The sequence below is a fragment of the Oncorhynchus mykiss genome, chromosome 14 (assembly GCF_057628025.1).
Source record: "Oncorhynchus mykiss isolate SJ-2025 chromosome 14, ASM5762802v1, whole genome shotgun sequence".
NCBI classification, from domain to species: Eukaryota; Metazoa; Chordata; class Actinopteri; order Salmoniformes; family Salmonidae; genus Oncorhynchus; species Oncorhynchus mykiss.
Genome location: NC_143035.1, coordinates 39,068,152 through 39,091,327, shown reverse-complemented (window position 1 = coordinate 39,091,327; position 23,176 = coordinate 39,068,152). Strand labels below are relative to the sequence as shown.

At 50.8% G+C, this 23,176-nt stretch overlaps 1 protein-coding gene across 2 annotated transcripts in view; it reads left to right on the top strand.

Moving 5' to 3' along the window:
* Positions 1–23,176, top strand: part of LOC110489233 (catenin alpha-1) — a 216,612-nt gene that overhangs the window by 89,662 nt on the left and 103,774 nt on the right. The window lies entirely within an intron of this gene.

Genomic DNA, 23,176 nt, shown 5'->3' with positions numbered 1-23,176 from the left:
TTCTTGACTGCATTGTTAAGGGCTTGTGAGTAAGCATTACACTGTAAGGTCTACTACACCTGTTATATTCAGCATTACACTGTAAGGTCTACTACACCTGTTATATTCAGCATTACACTGTAAGGTCTACTACACCTGTTATATTCAGCATTACACTGTAAGGTCTACTACACCTGTTATATTCAGCATTACACTGTAAGGTCTACTACACCTGTTATATTCAGCATTACACTGTAAGGTCTACTACACCTGTTATATTCAGCATTACACTGTAAGGTCTACTACACCTGTTATATTCAGCATTTCACTGTAAGGTCTACTACACCTGTTATATTCAGCATTACACTGTAAGGTCTACTACACCTGTTATATTCAGCATTACACTGTAAGGTCTACTACACCTGTTATATTCAGCATTACACTGTAAGGTCTACTACACCTGTTATATTCAGCATTACACTGTGAGGTCTACTACACCTGTTGTATTCAGCATTTCACTGTGAGGTCTACTACACCTGTTATATTCAGCATTACACTGTAAGGTCTACTACACCTGTTGTATTCAGCATTTCACTGTAAGGTCTACTACACCTGTTATATTCAGCATTACACTGTAAGGTCTACTACACCTGTTATATTCAGCATTACACTGTGAGGTCTACTACACCTGTTTCTATTTGGCGCGTGTGAGAAATTAGATGTTTTATTGATTTGAGCTGTCAGGATAGCCAGCTTAACCCGCTCCGACAACGGCAGACGGGCCTCTCAGTGTTTGCGTCCTTGGAGGTGATGCGTAGTATTCCTGTAGACGATGCAGAATCGTCAATGACAGAACGCTGAATCGTGCAGTATGAGTAACCACTACGAAACATCCATTAACAAATCCGTGTATCAAATCTTACACCACTGCATATATACTAACGGTATACTAATTAGTTATAAAGTGGTAGGCGTGTCCTTTTTTTAATCTTCAGTTTCAGCCGTAAAGCAGTTCCTTTTGGCCTTTTTTTTGTCGTTGTTGGCTGTTCAATTGTCGGTACAGTTTTATAATTACAATGACGTTGCAGGTTCGAACAAGGTGCTGACGCCTTCGTTCTGATCTGACACGGTACGTCTTGTTCCATGGAGTTCTGGCAAAAAAAACGGCTACGTCTTGTGTCCCCAAAAATGGCACCCCCTATCCCCTAACTTTGGACCAGGGCCCATTTGGAATAGGGCGCCTATATAGTGATTAGGGTGTTATTTGGGACACTGCGTCCCCCCCCCCCCCCCCCCTCCCCAGATGGGTTCAGAGGTCAGATCGTGAAACAAAGCCGTTGTTTCCAAGCCCCCTAGTAGCACACCTCCTTAGAGAAAAGCCTTTGAACAGTTTGCTTAAAGCAGGCTATTGATCTCTGTTAACTTAACATATAGAATTGTTTTAAGGTCATACCAAGGATCATTTAACGATTTTGATTATCTAATTTGAAAACCCCTTGAAGTATACTTCAAATTTAATTTTGTTGTAAATATTGAATTTGCCTTACTGCTATTAGCTCTTACAGACACATTGAATGAGGATCAGATTCACGACGTGGAGCAACATTCTCCCCAAGACATCTAAAGGAAGTTTATTCTGAAGTCTGTATTGTATCTGAGATATAAGAAAGATCAGAAAACATGTATTATTATTATTATATATATATATATATATATAACCCCTTATTGTTACACTCATCAGTCTCCATTTATACTTTCAACTGATACCGGGGGACCTTCAAACCAGTCTTGAGGCCTGTGGGGGTCATATTCGTGTGTAGCCCAAACTGTTCGGACGTTACAGACAGAAGTTGGCAGATTGGCTGTACCGCCTTCATACGAGTCTCGAGATGCTTGTGAGGGGTCGTAGGGCAAAACGGGAGAACGCCATGTTCGCGAGATTAATCTTTCCATAGAGGGGTTCTGACCCACCAACCCATAGAGGGGTTCTGACCCACCAACCCATAGAGGGGTTCTGACCCACCAACCCAACGTGGCTGGTGAAGTGGACCTCTTACCTGCCCATTTTTGGCAGGTGGTGAGGGTTCATTTTTCGTCTCCGTCCTCTAGCCCCTCTGTTCCGTTTAACTCCTACCTTTTTGTGTGGCTTTAACAGCCCTGTTAAGATGTGCCCCTGATTTTTAAAATGTCCTCACACCGCCATTAACCTCGGACATGAGTGTGGTTGTAAGCACATGGGTAAAGCTCCCTCTCTCTCTCGTTCTGCTGTGTTTTAATTGGAATTAACTTATTCCCCTGCTGTGTTTTAATTGGACATTTAACAGTGTTGACTTTATCGGGTTATTAAAAAAATAAATAATTGTGTATTAAAGTGTAAAGGTCTGTTCCTTGTCACCGCCTCCACCGATGATTCTGTGTACCTTATCCAAGACTTTGAGGCTGAAGCTGACCTGGAAATAGAAGCGTTAATTCGAGTTCTGCTGCTACTGCCCAGAGGGTGGTAGCTGTGCCCAGGGGGTGGTAGCTGTGCCCAGGGGGTGGTAGCTGTGCCCAGGGGGTGGTAGCTGTGCCCAGGGGGGTGGTAGCTGTGCCCAGGGGGGTGGTAACTGTGCCCCACAGTTCAAGACCTCCGCCACCACACAGGTTTACTATGTACCATTTAAATGTGTCTGGGGATTTTTCCCCCTCAAGAGATCTAGACTGAACACCCACGCCACATTAGTCTACCCCATTAGTCTACTAGAGTGTACAGCCCCCCACACCGCCTAGCTGCAGCTTCAGCCCCCCCCACCTAGCTATATTAATATAGCACCCACTCAGGACTCAACAGACTTTGCAATAAACACTGCTGTCGTGGCGGTACAGGGGGGGGGGGCTGAAGCTGCCTCCACCAATGATTCTGTGTAGCCTACCTTATCCAAGACTTTGAGGCTGAAGCTGACCTGGAAATAGAAGCGTTAATTCGAGTTCTGCTGCTACTGCCCAGAGGGCAGATTGCCGAAACACCCTGCTATCAGTCTTGTCGGGTTTAGTTTCCTCACAGGGTCTTGATCTTTGAGGAGTCTCTTTGTTTTGTTCCTTCCTCTCTTCTGACGAAGTCATGAAGCTCTCAGGTGTCATTCAAGGCACACTGTAATTTAGAATTAGCATGGTTATACTGTAATTTAGAACTAGCATGGTTATACTGTAATTTAGAACTAGCATGGTTGTACTGTAATTTAGAACTAGCATGGTTGTGTCCAGCATGTTTATACCCTAGCGGTTGTGACCTCCCCCTTCCCTCCTCTTGACTCTACCACCCCCCCCCCCCCCCCCCCTCCTGACTCTACCACTCCCTCCCTCCCTCCCGACTCTACCACTCCCTCCCTCCCTCCCTCCCTCCCTCCCTGACTCTACCACCCCCCCCCCCTCCTGACTCTACCACCCCCCCCCCCTCCTCTTGACTCTACCACCCCCCCCCCTCCTGACTCTACCACTCCCTCCCTCCCTCCCTCCTGACTCTACCACCCCCCCCCCTCCTCTTGACTCTACCACCCCCCCCCTCCTCTTGACTCTACCACCCCCCCCCCCTCCTGACTCTACCACTCCCTCCCTCCCCCCCTCCCGACTCTACCACTCCCTCCCTCCCTCCCTCCCGACTCTACCACTCCCTCCCTCCCTCCCTCCCTCCCTGACTCTACCACCCCCCCCCCCCCCCCCCTGACTCTACCACTCCCTCCCTCCCTACCACTCCCTCCCTCCCTGACTCTACCACCTCTGACCTGCGGTGCTTCAGTAGTCTCCTCCTGGCCTGATGAGCCTGCTGTCTGATCCATTTCCCAAGTCTTGGCCAAATAGAGACAAATGTTTCCCATTTTTTTTTATTAACTGAGAGACGTCCGCCGACGGTCCCGATTTGACACCTTGCGACGGATCACTGTGTGAAAGATTGATGCTCCCCCTGCCAGACCTGGCACTCCCTCCTCTCTCCTCTCACTGAGGGAGGCTGGTAAAACGGATGATGGACAACGACCAGTGGCGCTTTCTCTGTTTGGAGACACTCGCCTTTGGCAAGTGTCCTTAATAGTGTTATGTTTTTACAAAGACCACCAGCGTGACTTGTCTACCTCACACCTAACGGACGGTCTGTACTGGAGCTACGCTAGACAACAGCGTGACTTGTCTACCTCACACCTAACGGACGGTCTGTACTGGAGCTACGCTAGACAACAGCGTGACTTCTCTACCTCACACCTAACTGACGGTCTGTACTGGAGCTACGCTAGACAGCAGCGTGACTTCTCTACCTCACACCTAACTGACGGTCTGTACTGGAGCTACGCTAAACAACAGCATGACTTCTCTACCTCACCTAACTGACGGTCTGTACTGGAGCTACGCTAGACAGCAGCGTGACTTCTCTACCTCACACCTAACTGACGGTCTGTACTGGAGCTACGCTAGACAACAGCATGACTTCTCTACCTCACACCTAACGGACGGTCTGTACTGGAGCTACGCTAGACAACAGCGTGACTTCTCTACCTCACACCTAACTGACGGTCTGTACTGGAGCTACGCTAGACAACAGCATGACTTCTCTACCTCACCTAACTGACGGTCTGTACTGGAGCTACGCTAGACTGCAGCGTGACTTCTCTACCTCACCTAACTGACGGTCTGTACTGGAGCTACACTAGACAACAGCATGACTTCTCTACCTCACACCTAACTGACGGTCTGTACTGGAGCTACGCTAGACAGCAGCGTGACTTCTCTACCTCACACCTAACTGACGGTCTGTACTGGAGCTACGCTAGACAGCAGCGTGACTTCTCTACCTCACACCTAACTGACGGTCTGTACTGGAGCTACGCTAGACAGCAGCGTGACTTCTCTACCTCACACCTAACTGACGGTCTGTACTGGAGCTAGTAGGGTTTTGTGCATTAATTAAAAATATAAAGGCCCCATTTGCACGTTCCCATAAATACTACAGAGATGCCCTCTGTCAGAGGACATATTGGGGAAAGATCGCTTTTGGTGATCTGCTAGGCTACATTAACAGCTGCTTGGGTTGATCTATATTACGTAGAGGTATTTCAGATGTGACATCAAGTGGTGAAGAAATGGGCCGCACAACTCTCCTACAGGACTCCCTGTCCGTTATGATCTCTTGTCTCTTTGATGTCAGGTGTAAATGTTCGTCCCGCAAGGTTGTTCTAGCCTTCTGCTCGGCGATGGACTTTCCCTGCACCCTCATAAAGCACGTTAGAACAGATGAGACAAACACATTTAAACATAACCAGACACGGGCACTAGGTGGCGTCCCTGAGTGGTCAGGCCGGGGGGGTTGGTCAGGCCGGGGGGGTTGGTCAGGCCGGGGGGGTTGGTCAGGCCGGGGGGGTTGGTCAGGCCGGGGGGTTGGTCAGGCCGGGGGGTTGGACAGACTGGCACCCCTGACATCAGCATTGTCCCTGGCTGTGCCCCAAACGACACCCTTTTCCCTATTTAGTGCAGCACTTAAAATTACAACTCAAAAGTAGTGCCCTAAAATGGGAAATGGGGTGTCATTTGACAGACAACCCTCAAGTACAACTCATCAGTCCCAGTGCCTCCCCTTGGTCTGGACTCATCGGTCCCAGTGCCTCCCCTTGGTCTGGACTCATCGGTCCCAGTGCCTCCCCTTGGTCTGGACTCATCGGTCCCAGTGCCTCCCCTTGGTCTGGACTCATCGGTCCCAGTGCCTCCCCTTGGTCTGGACTCATCGGTCCCAGTGCCTCCCCTTGGTCTGGACTCATCGGTCCCAGTGCCTCCCCTTGGTCTGGACTCATCGGTCCCAGTGCCTCCCCTTGGTCTGGACTCATCGGTCCCAGTGCCTCCCCTTGGTCTGGACTCATCGGTCCCAGTGCCTCCCCTTGGTCTGGACTCATCGGTCCCAGTGCCTCCCCTTGGTCTGGACTCATCGGTCCCAGTGCCTCCCCTTGGTCTGGACTCATCGGTCCCAGTGCCTCCCCTTGGTCTGGACTCATCGGTCCCAGTGCCTCCCCTTGGTCTGGACTCATCGGTCCCAGTGCCTCCCCTTGGTCTGGACTCATCGGTCCCAGTGCCTCCCCTTGGTCTGGACTCATCGGTCCCAGTGCCTCCCCTTGGTCTGGACTCATCGGTCCCAGTGCCTCCCCTTGGTCTGGACTTCGGAGAGCATTTCAGATAATCCTTTTAACTTTAATAATTCTAATCTGCTGCACACAACCACTTTCTCTGCTTGGCTGCAGTATGCTGATTCATTTATATTATATATATTTATACATTCTGTATTTATAAATGTATTTTTTAAATGTATTTATTGCCCATTAGCCTGATTTAAATAAAAAACCAGCATGGTGTTAACCGGTGGGTAAGGCCAGGTACAGCCGCGTAGGGGCCCCGGTACAGCCGCGTAGGGGCCCCGGTACAGCCGCGTAGGGGCCCCGGTACAGCCGCGTAGGGGCCCGGGACGCTTCTCACCCAGGCTTTATTACTGCAGAGGGCTCCGACTAAATTTCCTTCACGTAAATCTCTCTGCTCCTCTCTAAACATGTCCGTCTGTAGGTTATAGGGGTTTTACTTGTGTTTTTCCTCAACCCTGGAGCCCTGTGTGAGCGCGCACGTGTGGCCTAGGTGTTTGTGTTGTAGGGATATAAATGTCGGTACGTTTTCTTTGCCTTAGCAAACAGTTAAATACGGTCAAAACAATCAATACTATGCATGGAAGGAACGGACATTTTTCATTAAGAGCTTAATGAACATGTGACAATAGCAAGCATATCCTCCTAGTATTGAACATGCAACTACTGTGAGGAAGACGACGATGGAATACATTAACCAAAATGCAATTAGCAAAAAAATATAATATAAAACCCTGTCCTGAAAGACGCACTGCTGAGGTGGCAACGATGCGAGCTCGGTTAGAACTTGCAACAACTAGTATTGGTTGGTTAATGACTAGAATTGTGCCATTTGGCTTTTGGACTATGAAATAAAGCTGATACCTGGATACCAGTAGAACAGGAGAGAAATGCTGTGAAACTGTTTTGGTAGCTAGCTTAGCTGTTAGCCAACTTTAAGCTAGCTACTTTCTATCTGACTACACAGAGCTGTTAGCCAACTTTAAGCTAGCTACTTTCTATCTGACTACACAGAGCTGTTAGCCGACGTTAAGCTAGCTACTTCCTATCTGACTAGACACAGCTGTTAGGAAGTAGCTAGCTTAACGTCGGCTATCTGACTAGACAGAGCCGTTAGCTGACGTTAAGCTAGCTACTTTCTATCTCCTATAAACTCACTGCACATTACTATTTTCGGGCAAAATAATAATTCCGGTCGACTGTTCCTGTTTCATGACTGACGGGATTTGTTAAATTCTGACACCAATTTTAATTCCATGAAATGATGCCAATGACCTATAGACGGATAAGGAAGACCTGTCAAATGTATTTTCACTGGCTGATCCAATAACGGTTAAGCATTATATCATCCCTGGTGTGTTGGTATTCGTGGGCCGTGTTTTCCCTCGGTAAATCGGCGGTCCTGGTATGGCGGTTCCACCCTGGGTTGCTGTGGACGGAACCCATCCAGTGTGTGATCGGGGTCTGGCAGTGCGGTGGAACATTTGTGGATATCCCTCTTTTCTGACGGGTTCCTGCGGCTCCAGGAATAGTCTGACAAAAAACACATAGTGTGTGTGTATGTATATATGTGTGTGTGTGTGTGTGTGTGTGTGTGTGTGTATATATAAGAACCTAAGCTTGGTGTGTGGGTAGCTTCAGTTCAATAAAACATATAGTGTGTTTGTATGTATATATGTGTGTGTGTGTGTGTGTGTGTATAAGAACCTAAGCTTGGTGTGTGGGTAGCTTCAGTTCAATAAAACATTATTATAAAAAGCAGCTCTTTCCTTCCTTCCCTTTTTCTACTCTTATCATGGCGCTGCGTAGCCACCCCAGCCATCACCTCCTTTTTTGTAGAGGGCTTTGATGAGTAACCAACGACACTGGGTCGGGCTAATGAATGGAAAATATTCTGCAGCCGTCTCTGCAGCTACAGCCGTCTCTAATGGCAGACAAGGAGCACCGGGGAAGAATCGGTGTCCTTCAGCTTCTACCCTGTCCCCGTCTGTCTCTGCCTTCCTTCCTGTCCCCCTCTGTCTCTGCCTTCCTGTCCCCCTCTGTCTCTGCCTTCCTTCCTTCCTGTCCCCCTCTGTCTCTGCCTTCCTTCCTTCCCGTCCCCCTCTGTCTCTGCCTTCCTTCCTTCCTGTCCCCCTCTGTCTCTGCCTTCCTTCCTGTCCCCGTCTGTCTCTGCCTTCCTTCCTGTCCCCCTCTGTCTCTGCCTTCCTTCCTGTCCCCCTCTGTCTCTGCCTTCCGTCCTGTCCCCCTCTGTCTCTGCCTTCCTTCCTTCCTGCCTTCCTTCCTTCCTGTCCCCGTCTGTCTCTGCCTTCCTTCCTTCCTGTCCCCGTCTGTCTCTGCCTTCCTTCCTTCCTGTCCCCCTCTGTCTCTGCCTTCCTTCCTTCCTGTCTCAGGTCCTCGCTATCAGACCTAAAAGAACAGACTGATTTACCTTTTCATATTTTTCTAACTCTCTTAATGAAGGAAGCAAATTAACATCCGGCAGTTAATGGGAATGAATAAGCATTTTAAAAGGCTTTTCTTATATTGGGAACGTCTTAGCTCTGCTTCGTCTACACTCTGTCCTCTCCAGTGACTGACATCTGACCTTTACTGTTAATTGGAACGATGCTGACAACCCAGAACTGGACAAATGTTTCAAGATTAAGATCCTATCAGTCCTCAACCTTCTCTGAACTGTATAATCCTCTCGGATGCCTCTGCTAGCCAAATCCATCTCCGTCCAGAGTGTTTTTCTCTCGCTCTCCTTTTTTAACGTCTTGTCCAAGTGGGCCAACCCCTGACACATGGGGCAACACCAAATTAAAATGTGACCTTTTTTTTTTTTTGAGTTATTTTGCTTTGGGTTGGTGAATCTGAAGAAGTTCAGCGATGCAGAGTGACACCGCCGTCCTCCATGAGCCAATAGGTCCCCAGCTACCGACTCGTCTAGTTTAAATAAAGGTTAAATACAAATAAAATACTAGCTGGCTGCTGAGATGGACTTGAGTCAGTTGGTCCGAGAGGCACCACTTCACCCATAAATCATTGTCATATTCAGCCCCCCCCCCCCCCCATCCCCCTCTTCCCCCTGCCCCTCCTCATCATCCTCCTCCTCCTCCCCCTCCTCATCATCTTCCCCCTCCTCCTCCTGCTCCTCCTCTTCATCCCCCTACTCCCCCTCCCCTCCTCCTCATCCTCCTCTTCATCCCCCTCACCCTCCCCCTCCTCCTCTTCATCCCCAGATAAAAGGCCCACAGGCAGTGCCTCTGATCACATACTTTAGGTCACCGCTGACCAATGCCACTGCTAGAACCAACCAATCATGAATTCTCTTTCTCTCGCTCCAACCTTTCTACTACTCGGTACTAGGCACACAGGTACAATATACACGCACGATGTACTGTTTTAAAACCGTCTTAATGTTGTTCGGTAGTCCTCATGACTCAGGACCGTGGGAGTAGTGCCATGTTCCTACCGGCAGGCTGACTCTCTCTCTCCCCTGTCTGACTCCATCCTCTGTCTGAAGAAGCAGGATTGCTTTACTCAGTAGTTACTTTTGTCCTCGTCTGTCATGAAGGCTGGATGTGGTACATTAGCCATGGTGATTGTTCACCTTGGCTGCTGTTATGTGTGTTCACTGCACACACCTACCGTGTAGGTCAGCTGGCTAAGTCTGACTTTACCCTGTTGTGTAGGTTAGCTAGCTAAGTCTGACTTTACCCTGTTGTGTAGGTTAGCTAGCTAAGTCTGACTTTACCCTGTTTTGTAGGTTAGCTAGCTAAGTCTGACTTTACCCTGTTTTGTAGGTTAGCTAGCTAAGTCTGACTTTACCCTGTTTTGTAGGTTAGCTAGCTAAGTCTGACTTTACCCTGTTTTGTAGGTTAGCTAGCTAAGTCTGACTTTACCCTGTTTGTAGGTTAGCTAGCTAAGTCTGACTTTACCCTGTTTTGTAGGTTAGCTAGCTAAGTCTGACTTTACCCTGTTTTGTAGGTTAGCTAGCTAAGTCTGACTTTACCCTGTTTTGTATGTTAGCTAGCTAAGTCTGACTTTACCCTGTTGTGTAGGTTAAGGTTGTGGCACCCTATTCCCTATATAGGGCCCTGCTTTAGACCGGAGCACTATGGCCCTGGTAAAGTAATGCATTATAAAGGGGATAGAGAATAGGGTGGCATTTAGGACACATCCTTTGTCATCTTCTTTACAGCAGTGTTATGCTGTGTCATGCTGCCTCACCCAAATCCCCTGTCCTTCCGAAATCCACCAATGATATAACAGGTACACAACAACCAATGTGCACTTAGTAGAATATTCCGGAGCCCTGCATCATAACAGAACAGGGACGCCGGGCACCCTGAAAGACCCTCTTTCACAATAACAAGCAGAACAAAAAAAAAAAAGAGAGAGAGAGGGGAGGGGAGAAAAAAAAGTCGAGCTTAAAATGAAAAATGTCCCAAATGAAATAGAGTTTAGCTGGAGGCTTACGTGTCCTGAGGTACTTTTAAGTCTTTCCTCATCATCCTCTGTTTTAGTTTTAAATAATCACTTTCAACCGGTGTCAATCATTGCGTGTTTATCGCGGTTGTTTTGGAACTGCTCGACTGGCTGGAGAAGGCGCGCACAAATGTCCGTCTTGACGGGGAGTTATTCAGGCTGCATGTAAACTTGGGGGATTTGTCTTCCTTCAAACGGCACCCTATTTTTCCATACAGTGCACTACTTTTGACCAGAGGACTGTTGGATTTAGGTCACTATATAGGGAACAAGGGTGCGATTTTGGACATGGAATGATATATCGAACCTCTTTACCCTGCGGAAATATCTGTTCTCTCATAACAAACAACCCTCTACTGTAATGTCACCACCACCTGTTGTAGAATATATATAAACTATATTAATATTGACTGCTATTGATGTAAAATATTACTAGGTCTTTAAGAGTTTATTCGGAAGATAACAGCTCTATAAATATTATTTTGTGGTGCCCCGACTCTAGTTAATTACATTTACATGATTAGCTCAATCAGGTAATATTAATTAGGGAGTAAGGATTTTATAGAATAGCATGTCATATCACTTAATCCGGCATAGCCAAAGACACGACATCACCATGCTGTGATATGATTGGAGGATTCTGTTAGAACTAGATCAACATGCTGATATGATTGGAAGATTCTGTTACACCTAGATCACCATGCCGTGATATGATTGGAGGATTCTGTTACACCTAGATCACCATACTGATATGATTGGAGGATTCTGTTAGACCTAGATCACCATACCGTGATATGATTGGAGGATTCTGTTAGACCTAGATCACCATACCGTGATATGATTGGAGGATTCTGTTAGACCTAGATCACCAAGACAGACAGTTTGAAGAGGGACCATGTCATGTAATAAGCATCACTTATTTAAAACCTGTTCTCATATGGGGGTGGGGGGGTGGGGGGCAAATCAGACCGAAGAAATTAATTGTAACCATTTTTATTTAAAAATATATGTTTTTAAGGAAGAAAAGTTTTGCCACATCTTATCCACTTTACAGATGTGGAATTGTACATTTCACAATACAAACGGGGAGCGAAGGCCATTAATTTGGCACAGAGGTTATCAGGAAGCTGCTAGAGGGGAGTGAGAGGGAAGGTGCCAGAGGGGAGTGAGAGGGAAGGTGCCAGAGGGGAGTGAGAGGGAAGGTGCCAGAGGGGAGTGAGAGGGAAGGTGCCAGAGGGGAGTGAGAGGGAAGGTGCCAGAGGGGAGTGAGAGGGAAGGTGCCAGAGGGGAGTGAGAGGGAAGGTGCCAGAGGGGAGTGAGAGGGAAGGTGCCAGAGGGGAGTGAGAGGGAAGGTGCCAGAGGGGAGTGAGAGGGAAGGTGCCAGAGGGGAGTGAGAGGGAAGGTGCCAGAGGGGAGTGAGAGGGAAGGTGCCAGAGGGGAGTGAGAGGGAAGGTGCCAGAGGGGAGTGAGAGGGAAGGTGCCAGAGGGGAGTGAGAGGGAAGGTGCCAGAGGGGAGTGAGAGGGAAGGTGCCAGAGGGGAGTGAGAGGGAAGGTGCCAGAGGGGAGTGAGAGGGAAGGTGCCAGAGGGGAGTGAGAGGGAAGGTGCCAGAGGGAAGGTGCCAGAGGGGAGTGAGAGGGAAGGTGCCAGAGGGGAGTGAGAGGGAAGGTGCCAGAGGGGAGTGAGAGGGAAGGTGCCAGAGGGGAGTGAGAGGGAAGGTGCCAGAGGGGAGTGAGAGGGAAGGTGCCAGAGGGGAGTGAGAGGGAAGGTGCCAGAGGGGAGTGAGAGGGAAGGTGCCAGAGGGGAGTGAGAGGGAAGGTGCCAGAGGGGAGTGAGAGGGGAGGTGCCAGAGGGGAGTGAGAGGGGAGGTGCCAGAGGGGAGTGAGAGGGGAGGTGCCAGAGGGGAGTGAGAGGGAAGGTGCCAGAGGGGAGTGAGAGGGAAGGTGCCAGAGGGGAGTGAGAGGGAAGGTGCCAGAGGGGAGTGAGAGGGAAGGTGCCAGAGGGGAGTGAGAGGGAAGGTGCCAGAGGGGAGTGAGAGGGAAGGTGCCAGAGGGAGTGAGAGCTTCAGAGTATGACAAGAAAACAACCCAAACATGTTTTATTTGACCGTCTGAATGCAAATGGATGCACATTTCTACAAATTGTGGCTTAATTTCAGTCACCATTTAACAAGCTGTAATCTTTAAGTGATGTCAAATGTATGCCAACACTTCTTTCCTTCCTTCCTCTGAAAAATATACTCCTATACACGGTCTCTCTTATCCATCCTGTCCGTCCGTGGGCCATTTCATTTAGAAATAAGGCTTCTGTTTTTATCTGAATGACATTGACTGAAGTCAGCTCGGACTGGTTTCTTGGAACATGCAAGACATTATGGGAAGGGACGACACTAAAGCAGAGTAATTAGCCTTGATAGAAAAATATTAAAATCCAAATAGATTTTTTTCCAGAGACATCAAAATGGTAATGCATGACATGGCTTAGTTTGGGACCAACTACAACGGAACAAAGACTCCTAAACCATTTGAGTTGTGTGACTGAAACATTATGCTGCTGTGTGGATGGATATTTGGAACACCTGTTGCCTCCTGCTCTGCTCTGCTGTTAAGACCTAGTTCCTGCTCTGCTCTGCTGTTAAGACCTAGTTCCTGCTCTGCTCTGCTGTTAAGACACAGTTCCTGCTGGGCTCTGCTCTGCTGTTAAGACATAGTTCCTGCTAGGCTCTGCTCTGCTGTTAAGACATAGTTCCTGCTGGGCTCTGCTCTGCTGTTAAGACCTAGTTCCTGCTCTGCTCTGCTGTTAAGACCTAGTTCCTGCTCTGCTCTGCTGTTAAGACCTAGTTCCTGCTCTGCTCTGCTGTTAAGACATAGTTCCTGCTGGGCTCTGCTCTGCTGTTAAGACCTAGTTCCTGCTCTGCTCTGCTGTTAAGACCTAGTTCCTGCTCTGCTCTGCTGTTAAGACCTAGTTCCTGCTCTGCTCTGCTGTTAAGACCTAGTTCCTGCTCTGCTCTGCTGTTAAGATAGTTCCTGCTGGGCTCTGCTGTTAAGACCTAGTTCCTGCTCTGCTCTGCTGTTAAGACCTAGTTCCTGCTGGGCTCTGCTCTGCTGTTAAGACATAGTTCCTGCTGGGCTCTGCTCTGCTGTTAAGACCTAGTTCCTGCTGGGCTCTGCTCTGCTGTTAAGACCTAGTTCCTGCTGGGCTCTGCTCTGCTGTTAAGACCTAGTTCCTGCTCTGCTGTTAAGACCTAGTTCCTGCTCTGCTCTGCTGTTAAGACCTAGTTCCTGCTCTGCTCTGCTGTTAAGACCTAGTTCCTGCTCTGCTCGTAAGATCTAGTTCCTGCTGGGCTCTGCTCTGCTCGTAAGATCTAGTTCCTGCTCTGCTCGTATGATCTAGTTCCTGCTCGGCTCTGCTCGTAAGATCTAGTTCCTGCTCGGCTCTGTGTACCAAATGGCTCCCTAGTCCCTGAAGACGTGTCCAAGGTAGTGAACTGTTAAGGGTATATGGAACCATTTGGGACATGTCCCCCTCTCCCCTCTCTCTCTTCTGTCCTGTAAAACACTGGCATGTTGTTCATGATCTGGTTTAATTTGACCAATAAGAAAGTACGCCTTTTTTCTCCCTCTTTGCTGGAAGTTGACGGTGTATAGGACTCCTAGTCAGACCACGTCACTGTTGACAGCGTATAGGACTCCTAGTCAGACCACGTCACTGTTGACAGTGTATAGGACTCCTAGTCAGACCACGTCACTGTTGACAGTGTACAGGACTCCTAGTCAGACCACGTCACTGTTGACAGTGTGTAGGACTCCTAGTCAGACCACGTCACTGAGTATATAGGACTCCTAGTCAGACCACGTCACTGTTGACAGTGTGTAGGACTCATAGTCAGACCACGTCACTGTTGACAGTGTGTAGGACTGCATCCCAAATGGTATAATATTGCCTTTATTTTGCACTGCCTTTGGTTTTCGGCTCCTTCAGAAAACTGCCTGTTCCAACACCGATGACACTTCATAGCGCCCTCTTGGGGCCATCCTTCCTCTCCTCCTATCCCACCCCCAGTCACTTCAATCAAGAGTCTCTCTCTGTCTATTCTAAGGCATTTCCACATCTTTGTAGATGAAGGACTTCAAAACAGCCGTTCTCTTATCTGAAATAACTTTGCTAAAATCTGCACGACAAACCGGGAGTCTAGTTCTTAAACTGTCATAACTTTCTCTTTCACTTTATTTTTCTTTTGAGTTTTTCTAGGGGTGGACATTGCCAAGGTGATGTTTTACTCTCCCCTCTCCTCGTTGTTGTCCCAGCCCTAAAGGGATGTTTTCTCCTCTCCTCGTTGTTGTCCCAGCCCTAAAGGGATGTTTTCTCCTCTCCGCGTTGTTGTCCCAGCCCTAAAGGGATGTTTTCTCCTCTCCTCTCCTCGTTGTTGTCCCAGCCCTAAAGGGATGTTTTCTCCTCTCCTCGTTGTTGTCCCAGCCCTAAAGGGATGTTTTCTCCTCTCCTCGTTGTTGTCCCAGCCCTAAAGGGATGTTTTCTCCTCTCCTCGTTGTTGTCCCAGCTCTAAAGGGATGTTTTCTCCTCTCCTCGTTGTTGTCCCAGCCCATAAGGGATGTTTTCTCCTCTCCTCGTTGTTGTCCCAGCCCTAAAGGGATGTTTTCTCCTCTCCGCGTTGTTGTCCCAGCCCTAAAGGGATGTTTTCTCCTCTCCTCTCCTCGTTGTTGTCCCAGCCCTAAAGGGATGTTTTCTCCTCTCCTCTCCTCGTTGTTGTCCCAGCCCTAAAGGGATGTTTTCTCCTCTCCTCGTTGTTGTCCCAGCCCTAAAGGGATGTTTTCTCCTCTCCTCGTTGTTGTCCCAGCTCTAAAGGGATGTTTTCTCCTCTCCTCGTTGTTGTCCCAGCCCTAAAGGGATGTTTTCTCCTCTCCTCGTTGTTGTCCCAGCCCTAAAGGGATGTTTTCTCCTCTCCGCGTTGTTGTCCCAGTCCTAAAGGGATGTTTTCTCCTCTCCTCGTTGTTGTCCCAGCCCTAAAGGGATGTTTTCTCCTCTCCTCGTTGTTGTCCCAGCCCTAAAGGGATGTTTTCTCCTCTCCTCGTTGTTGTCCCAGCCCTAAAGGGTTGTTTTCTCCTCTCCTCGTTGTTGTCCCAGCCCTAAAGGGATGTTTTCTCCTCTCCTCGTTGTTGTCCCAGCCCTAAAGGGATGTTTTCTCTCCTCGTTGTTGTCCAAGCCCTAAAGGGATGTTTTATCCTCTCCTCGTTGTTGTCCCAGCCCTAAAGGGATGTTTTCTCCTCTCCTCGTTGTTGTCACAGCCCTAAAGGGATGTTTTCTCCTCTCCTCGTTGTTGTCCCAGCCCTAAAGGGATGTTTTCTCCTCTCCTCGTTGTTGTCCCAGCCCTAAAGGGATGTTTTCTCGTCTCCTCGTTGTTGTCCCAGCCCTAAAGGGATGTTTCTCCTCTCCTCGTTGTTGTCCCAGCCCTAAAGGGGATGTTTTCTCCTCTCCTCGTTGTTGTCCCAGCCCTAAAGGGATGTTTTCTCCTCTCCTCGTTGTTGTCCCAGCCCTAAAGGGATGTTTTCTCCTCTCCTCGTTGTTGTCCCAGCCCTAAAGGGATGTTTTCTCCTCTCCTCGTTGTTGTCCCAGCCCTAAAGGGATGTTTTCTCCTCTCCTCGTTGTTGTCCCAGCCCTAAAGGGATGTTTTCTCCTCTCCTCGTTGTTGTCCCAGCCCTAAAGGGATGTTTTCTCCTCTCCTCGTTGTTGTCCCAGCCCTAAAGGGATGTTTTCTCCTCTCCGCGTTGTTGTCCCAGCCCTAAAGGGATGTTTTCTCCTCTCCTCTCCGCGTTGTTGTCCCAGCCCTAAAGGGATGTTTTCTCCTCTCCTCGTTGTTGTCCCAGCCCTAAAGGGTTGTTTTCTCCTCTCCTCGTTGTTGTCCCAGCCCTAAAGGGATGTTTTCTCCTCTCCTCGTTGTTGTCCCAGCCCTAAAGGGATGTTTTCTCCTCTCCTCGTTGTTGTCCCAGCCCTAAAGGGATGTTTTCTCCTCTCCGCGTTGTTGTCCCAGCCCTAAAGGGATGTTTTCTCCTCTCCTCTCCGCGTTGTTGTCCCAGCCCTAAAGGGATGTTTTCTCCTCTCCTCGTTGTTGTCCCAGTCCTAAAGGGATGTTTTCTCCTCTCCTCGTTGTTGTCCCAGCCCTAAAGGGATGTTTTCTCCTCTCCTCGTTGTTGTCCCAGCCCTAAAGGGATGTTTTCTCCTCTCCTCGTTGTTGTCCCAGCCCTAAAGGGTTGTTTTCTCCTCTCCTCGTTGTTGTCCCAGCCCTAAAGGGATGTTTTCTCCTCTCCTCGTTGTTGTCCCAGCCCTAAAGGGATGTTTTCTCCTCTCCTCGTTGTTGTCCAAGCCCTAAAGGGATGTTTTATCCTCTCCTCGTTGTTGTCCCAGCCCTAAAGGGATGTTTTCTCCTCTCCTCGTTGTTGTCACAGCCCTAAAGGGATGTTTTCTCCTCTCCTCGTTGTTGTCCCAGCCCTAAAGGGATGTTTTCTCCTCTCCTCGTTGTTGTCCCAGCCCTAAAGGGATGTTTTCTCGTCTCCTCGTTGTTGTGCCAGCCCTAAAGGGATGTTTTCTCGTCTCCTCGTTGTTGTCCCAGCCCTAAAGGGATGTTTCTCCTCTCCTCGTTGTTGTCCCAGCCCTAAAGGGGATGTTTTCTCCTCTCCTCGTTGTTGTCCCAGCCCTAAAGGGATGTTTTCTCCTCTCCTCGTTGTTGTCCCAGCCCTAAAGGGATGTTTTCTCCTCTCCTCGTTGTTGTCCCAGCCCTAAAGGGATGTTTTCTCCTCTCCTCGTTGTTGTCCCAGCCCTAAAGGGATGTTTTCTCCTCTCCTTGTTGTTGTCCCAGCCCTAAAGGGATGTTTTCTCCTCTCCTCGTTGTTGTCCCAGCCCTAAAGGGATGTTTTCTCCTCTCCTCGTTGTTGTCCCAGCCCTAAAGGGATGTTTTCTCCTCTCCGCGTTGTTGTCCCAGCCCTAAAGGGATGTTTTCTCCTCTCCTCTCCGCGTTGTTGTCCCAGCCCTAAAGGGATGTTTTCTCCTCTCCTCTCCGCGTTGTTGTCCCAGCCCTAAAGGGTTGTTTTCTCCTCTCCTCGTTGTTGTCCCAGCCCTAAAGGGATGTTTTCTCCTCTCCTCGTTGTTGTCCCAGCCCTAAAGGGATGTTTTCTCCTCTCCTCGTTGTTGTCCAAGCCCTAAAGGGATGTTTTCTCGTCTCCTCGTTGTTGTTGTCCCAGCCCTAAAGGGATGTTTTCTCCTCTCCTCGTTGTTGTCCCAGCCCTAAAGGGGATGTTTTCTCCTCTCCTCGTTGTTGTCCCAGCCCTAAAGGGATGTTTTCTCCTCTCCTCGTTGTTGTCCCAGCCCTAAAGGGATGTTTTCTCCTCTCCTCGTTGTTGTCCCAGCCCTAAAGGGATGTTTTCTCCTCTCCTCGTTGTTGTCCCAGCCCTAAAGGGATGTTTTCTCCTCTCCTCGTTGTTGTCCCAGCCCTAAAGGGATGTTTTCTCCTCTCCTCGTTGTTGTCCCAGCCCTAAAGGGATGTTTTCTCCTCTCCTCGTTGTTGTCCCAGCCCTAAAGGGATGTTTTCTCCTCTCCTCGTTGTTGTCCCAGCCCTAAAGGGTTGTTTTCTCCTCTCCTCGTTGTTGTCCCAGCCCTAAAAGGATGTTTTCTCCTCTCCGCGTTGTTGTCCCAGCCCTAAAGGGATGTTTTCTCCTCTCCTCGTTGTTGTCCCAGCCCTAAAGGGATGTTTTCTCCTCTCCTCGTTGTTGTCCCAGCCCTAAAGGGATGTTTTCTGCTCTCCTCTCCTCTCGTTGTTGTCCCAGCCCTAAAGGGATGTTTTCTCCTCTCCTCTCCTCGTTGTTGTCCCAGCCCTAAAGGGATGTTTTCTCCTCTCCTCGTTGTTGTCCCAGCCCTAAAGGGATGTTTTCTCCTCTCCGCGTTGTTGTCCCAGCCCTAAAGGGATGTTTTCTCCTCTCCTCTCCGCGTTGTTGTCCCAGCCCTAAAGGGATGTTTTCTCCTCTCCTCGTTGTTGTCCCAGCCCTAAAGGGTTGTTTTCTCCTCTCCTCGTTGTTGTCCCAGCCCTAAAGGGATGTTTTCTCCTCTCCTCGTTGTTGTCCCAGCCCTAAAGGGATGTTTTCTCCTCTCCTCGTTGTTGTCCCAGCCCTAAAGGGATGTTTTCTCCTCTCCTCGTTGTTGTCCCAGCCCTAAAGGGATGTTTTCTCCTCTCCTCGTTGTTGTCCCAGCCCTAAAGGGATGTTTTCTCCTCTCCTCGTTGTTGTCCCAGCCCTAAAGGGATGTTTTCTCCTCTCCTCGTTGTTGTCCCAGCCCCAAGGTGATGACACCATTTGTCATGTTGGAATCTGTCCCAAATGACACACTATCCTATATAGTGCACTATTTTATCCCCCCACCAGTCCTCTCAGTTTCTTAACCCCATAGAATAACACGACCTGTCCTGTTGGTCTTAACCCCATAGAATAACACGACCTGTCCTGTTGGTCTTAACCCCATAGAATAACACGACCTGTCCTGTTGGTCTTAACCCCATAGAATAACACGACCTGTCCTGTTGGTCTTAACCCCATAGAATAACATGACCTGTCCTGTTGGTCTTAACCCCATAGAATAACACGACCTGTCCTGTTGGTCTTAACCCCATAGAATAACATGACCTGTCCTGTTGGTCTTAACCCCATAGAATAACATGTCCTGTTGGTCTTAGCCCCATAGAATAACATGACCTGTCCTGTTGGTCTTAACCCCATAGAATAACATGACCTGCCTGGGGAAGAATGCTCATTCCCTTTTATAAGCCAAGACATGACCACCTGGTTGCCAGTCTATCCTCGTTTACCCCCCTCTACCCCCCCCACCTCTCCTTCCCTCCTCCTCATTCCCCCCACCTCTCCTTCCCTCTCTCCCTGCCCCCCTACCTTCCAAACAGAGCACAGAAAGACCTGCAGATGGAGGGGGAGAGAGGGGTGCTCCTTTCCCCTCTCCCTGCCCCCTACCTTCTGAACAGAGCACAGAAAGACCTGCAGATGGAGGGGGAGAGAAGGGTGCTCCTTTCCCCTCTCCCTGCCCCCTACCTTCCAAACAGAGCACAGAAAGACCTGCAGATGGAGGAGGAGAGAGGGGAGCTGCAGTGGCGGCTGCTTTAGTCTGATGCTAATACACATCCTCTCTGTGCTGCATACCAATGTGTCCTGAACCTGCCTCTCACCCTCCTCTGCTTTAGCCCTGAGCCCTCGGCCCTGAGCCCTCGGCCCTGAGCCCTCGGCCCTGAGCCCCCTCTGTTTGCTGATCACAGGAGCAGCATTAATCCTCAGGGGAGATTCTCAAGAGTTTAACCCTCTCTTGTAAAACTCTATGTTTGCGTGCAGGCTAATTATCTAGAGTCAACGACACCCCTCTGTTTCTTTTTGTTTAGTAGTAGTCCCCCCCCTCTCCTTTCTGCCTGTCCCCCCCCCCCCCCCTCCTCTCCTTTCTGCCCCCCCCTCCTCTCCTTTCTGCCTGTCCCCCTCTCCTTTCTGCCCCCCCTCTCCTTTCTGCCTGCCCCCCCTCTCCTTTCTGCCTGCCCCCCCTCTCCTTTCTGCCTGTCCCCCCTCTCCTTTCTGCCTGTCCCCCCTCTCCTTTCTGCCTGTCCCCCCTCTCCTTTCTGCCTGTCCCCCCTCTCCTTTCTGCCTGTCCCCCCTCTCCTTTCTGCCTGTCCCCCCTCTCCTTTCTGCCCCCCTCTCCTTTCTGCCCCCCTCTCCTTTCTGCCCCCCTCTCCTTTCTGCCCCCCTCTCCTTTCTGCCCCCCTCTCCTTTCTGCCTGTCCCCCCTCGCCTTTCTGCCTGTCCCCCCTCTCCTTTCTGCCCCCCCTCCTCTCCTTTCTGCCTGTCCCCCCTCTCCTTTCTGCCCCCCCCTCTCCTTTCTGCCCCCCCCCTCCTCTCCTTTCTGCCTGTCCCCCCTCTCCTTTCTGCCCCCCCCTCTCCTTTCTGCCCCCCCCCTCTCCTTTCTGCCCCCCCTCCTCTCCTTTCTGCCCCCCCTCTCCTTTCTGCCCCCCCCCTCTCCTTTCTGCCCCCCCTCCTCTCCTTTCTGCCCCCCCTCTCCTTTCTGCCCCCCCTCTCCTTTCTGCCCCCCCCCCTCCTCTCTGCCTGTCCCCCCCCTCCTTTCTGCCCCCCCTCTCCTTTCTGCCCCCCCTCTCCTTTCTGCCCCCCCTCTCCTTTCTGCCCCCCTCCTCTCCTTTCTGCCCCCCCCTCTCCTTTCTGCCCCCCCTCCTCTCCTTTCTGCCTGTCCCCCCCTCCTCTCCTTTCTGCCTGTCCCCCCCTCCTCTCCTTTCTGCCTGTCCCCCCCTCCTCTCCTTTCTGCCTGTCCCCCCCCCTCTCCTTTCTGCCTGTCCCCCCCCTCTCCTTTCTGCCTCCTCTCCTTTCTGCCCCCCCCCCTCCTTTCTGCCCCCCTCCTCTCCTTTCTGCCCCCCCTCCTCTCCTTTCTGCCCCCCCCTCTCCTTTCTGCCCCCCCTCTCCTTTCTGCCCCCCCCCCCCCCTCTCCTTTCTGCCCCCCCCCCCCTCTCCTTTCTGCCCCCCCCTCCTCTCCTTTCTGCCCCCCCTCCTCTCCTTTCTGCCCCCCCTCCTCTCCTTTCTGCCTGTCCCCCCCTCCTCTCATTTCTGCCTGTCCCCCCCTCCCCTCCTCTCTGCCTGTCCCCCCTCCTCTCTGCCTGTCCCCCCTCTCCTTTCTGCCTCCTCTCCTTTCTGCCCCCCCTCCTCTCCTTTCTGCCCCCCCTCCTCTCCTTTCTGCCCCCCCTCCTCTCCTTTCTGCCCCCCCCTCTCCTTTCTGCCCCCCTCTCCTTTCTGCCCCCCTCTCCTTTCTGCCCCCCCTCTCCTTTCTGCCCCCCTCCTCTCCTTTCTGCCCCCCCCCCTCTCCTTTCTGCCCCCCCCCTCTCCTTTCTGCCCCCCCTCCTCTCCTTTCTGCCTGCCCCCCCTCCTCTCCTTTCTGCCTGTCCCCCCCTCCTCTCCTTTCTGCCTGTCCCCCCCCTCCTCTCCTTTCTGCCTGTCCCCCCCCTCCTCTCCTTTCTGCCTGTCCCCCCCCTCCTCTCCTTTCTGCCTGTCCCCCCTCCTCTCCTTTCTGCCTGTCCCCCCTCCTCTCCTTTCTGCCTGTCCCCCCCCTCTCTTTTCTGCCTGTCCCCCCCCCTCTCTTTTCTGCCTGTCCCCCCCTCCTCTCCTTTCTGCCTGTCCCCCCCCCTCCTCTCCTTTCTGCCTGTCCCCCCCTCCTCTCCTTTCTGCCTGTCCCCCCCTCCTCTCCTTTCTGCCTGTCCCCCCCTCCTCTCCTTTCTGCCTGTCCCCCCTCCTCTCCTTTCTGCCTGTCCCCCCCTCCTCTCCTTTCTGCCTGTCCCCCCCCCCCCCTCCTCTCCTTTCTGCCTGTCCCCCCCCCCCCTCATCTCCTTTCTGCCTGTCCCCCCCCCCCCTCTCTCCTTTCTGCCTGCCCCCCCCCCCTCCTCTCCTTTCTGCCTGTCCCCCCCTCCTCTCCTTTCTGCCTGTCCCCCCCTCCTCTCCTTTCTGCCTGTCCCCCCCTCCTCTCCTTTCTGCCTGTCCCCCCCTCCTCTCCTTTCTGCCTGTCCCCCCCTCCTCTCCTTTCTGCCTGTCCCCCCCCCCTCATCTCCTTTCTGCCTGTCCCCCCCCCCCTCTCTCCTTTCTGCCTGCCCCCCCCCCTCCTCTCCTTTCTGCCTGTCCCCCCCCCCCTCCTCTCCTTTCTGCCTGTCCCCCCCTCCTCTCCTTTCTGCCTGTCCCCCCCCCCCTCCTCTCCTTTCTGCCTGTCGTCCCCCCCCCCCCCCCCCTCTCTTTCCAAGGAAGGGAAATGTCAGCCTGACAGTCTCTCACAAGAGCAGAATTGGCGTTATGGAGATAAATGCCCTAGTTGGCCGTGTTGAGTGAAGGATGATGTATGTTTGTACCGACTGTGTTTTTTTGCGTGGCCGACTGACTGGCAGCAGTAGCAAGCTAAATCTTTGCTTGGATCACTGGTGTGGGAGACAGAATATTACATGATTTTTTTTGCCTGTCCTTAATTGGTTCAATGTTGACGCTGTCAGAGCTGATTAGGGTCTGTGCTGTTCCACGGAGGCTTGGCTAGCTGGGAGCTCTAATACGACTGGGACTCCTCCTGGGACAAATGTATTTTCGGCGTAAGAGGGAGAGAGACTGCAGAGCAGAATGGGTTTTTTCATTGTTCGTCATTAATCTCTCTCTGTACTAGCTAGATATCTGATACTACCTCTCAGAAAAAAACACTTCTTCTACCTTGTGTGTCTGTTGGCTCCTGGTGAACTATCGCAGTAGAAAAAGGATAACCAGTTTCTGTCGGCGAGCATGCTGGTGTCTGTCTACAGGTTGTTACACGAATCTCTTTTAATACTACAGTGTGGCTGATGATGGTAAAGTGTTTGCATGGTCTGATACATCTCCACATGTCATAGATACTGTAGACGGTTTGGCTAAGCAGGTCCTGGGGCATGCTGGACATGAACCTCCCTACAGCTTTTAGATGTAATGGCTTGGCAATGGACTTCGTCGAATCAAATCAAGACAAAAAAA